Below are 1,616 nucleotides of genomic sequence, written 5' to 3'. Positions count from 1 at the left end.
TAAATATATTTCAGACATTCATTTTCATAATGTTTTTTGAGACATCAACTCCACTGAAGTACTATAAAGGAAGTCTACTGTAAAGAAAGTCTTCTGGGAAAAAGGCACTTTGTTGTCAAAGTTGTATTTAATTATATGAAGTTGACAAGACTAGGATAGACTCAAAAGTCAGTATTCACTTTTGTATTTATGAATACAGAGCAGATGCCAGTTTAGAGAATGTAGCCGAGAGCATTATAAACACACCAAACAGCAACATTAACTATATTATCTGCAAAACAGTAAGTAATTTATGACATTTCTTCAAAAACCAACACAGTTCCAAGTTCAACAGTAAAAAGAAAAAAAAGTCACCAGCAGTTGCTACTTTAGAGCTCAAGACACTGTTTCCAACAGAATTTCATGTCTACAGTTTGGTTCTCTGTTTCGAAGCATGAATTGCTTTTCAGATGAAAAACCTGGGGTGGTGCAGGGAGGGGGTGGGTTGGGGGGAAGGAGGACACCCAAGGCAGAAAATACTGGGGAGTAACAAGAGGTGCATTTCTCTGGTCAGACAACCAAGTGAGGAGGTAGTTATTCTGAGAACTTCTCAAATGAAGAATATTGTACTGATCTACTGAGAGCTGGGGAAGTAGCAGGAGCTTCTCTGTGAGACTGAAGATAGCAACAGGAATACTTCTCCTCTAGGGAAGTCAGGACCAGGTGTCAGTGCAGCTTGAAAGTGGCTCTTTTCTGATGATAGAACTATCTGAGTATCTTGTTACATCACCACACATGGCAACCCCATACAACCTTGAGTCCCATCATCACTGCTGTTGAGTTTTTTCATTTGGTATTGACGTATTTCTCTTACCAGTGTGTAAAAGGCATCTTCAACACCCTGTCTGGTCTTGGCTGAGGTTTCAATGAATGGAATCCCATAACTCTTGGCCAATTCATGGGCTTGTTTTGTGTCAGCTGTCCTTGTTGGCAAATCACACTTGTTTCCTACCAGCACCATAGGTACATCATCTGAATCTTTAACTCGCTTTCTCTGCTCCCTTTAGAGGTTAATATCTGCAAATGACTTGCTATTATTGATGGCAAACACACAAAGGAAGCCTTCGCCTGTCCTCATGTATTGGTCTCTCATGGCACTGTACTCCTCTTGTCCAGCTGTATCCAGTATATCCAACAGACAGTTTTCACCATCTATAACCACCTGTTTTCGGTAAGAATCCTCTATGGTGGGATCATACTCATCTACAAAGTCGTTCTGGATTAGCTGGATTGTCACTGTGCTTTTCCCAACACCACCTGCTCCAACCACCACCAGTTTGTACTCAGTCATTTCACACGAGCAATAATCTCAAGCTCCGCTGCCTCCGTTTCGGACAGATTCAGGTCTACAACCAGGAAAAATGCTGGAGACCCCGGAACCGCCATGAACAGCCCCCACCAGGGAGCGGCACTCTCCTGTCATCTTTTTTTTTTTTTTTTTTTTATCTTCATTTTATTGAGATATATTCACATACCACGCAGTCATACAAAACAAATCGTACTTTCGATTGTTTACAGTACCATTACATAGTTGTACATTCATCACCTAAATCAATCCCTGACACCTTCATTAGCAC

General features: G+C 41.2%; 1 pseudogene; it reads right to left on the bottom strand.

Annotated features, from left to right (window-relative positions):
- Positions 1–760: 760 nt before the first annotated feature.
- LOC119528736 lies at positions 761–1,330 on the bottom strand (annotated as a pseudogene).
- Between the last annotated feature and the right edge of the window lie 286 nt (positions 1,331–1,616).

This window comes from Choloepus didactylus, chromosome 3 (genome assembly GCF_015220235.1).
Source record: "Choloepus didactylus isolate mChoDid1 chromosome 3, mChoDid1.pri, whole genome shotgun sequence".
In the NCBI taxonomy this organism is placed as follows: domain Eukaryota; kingdom Metazoa; phylum Chordata; class Mammalia; order Pilosa; family Megalonychidae; genus Choloepus; species Choloepus didactylus.
Note: the sequence above shows the minus strand (reverse complement) of the source record. Positions and strands in the feature narration are given on the sequence as shown.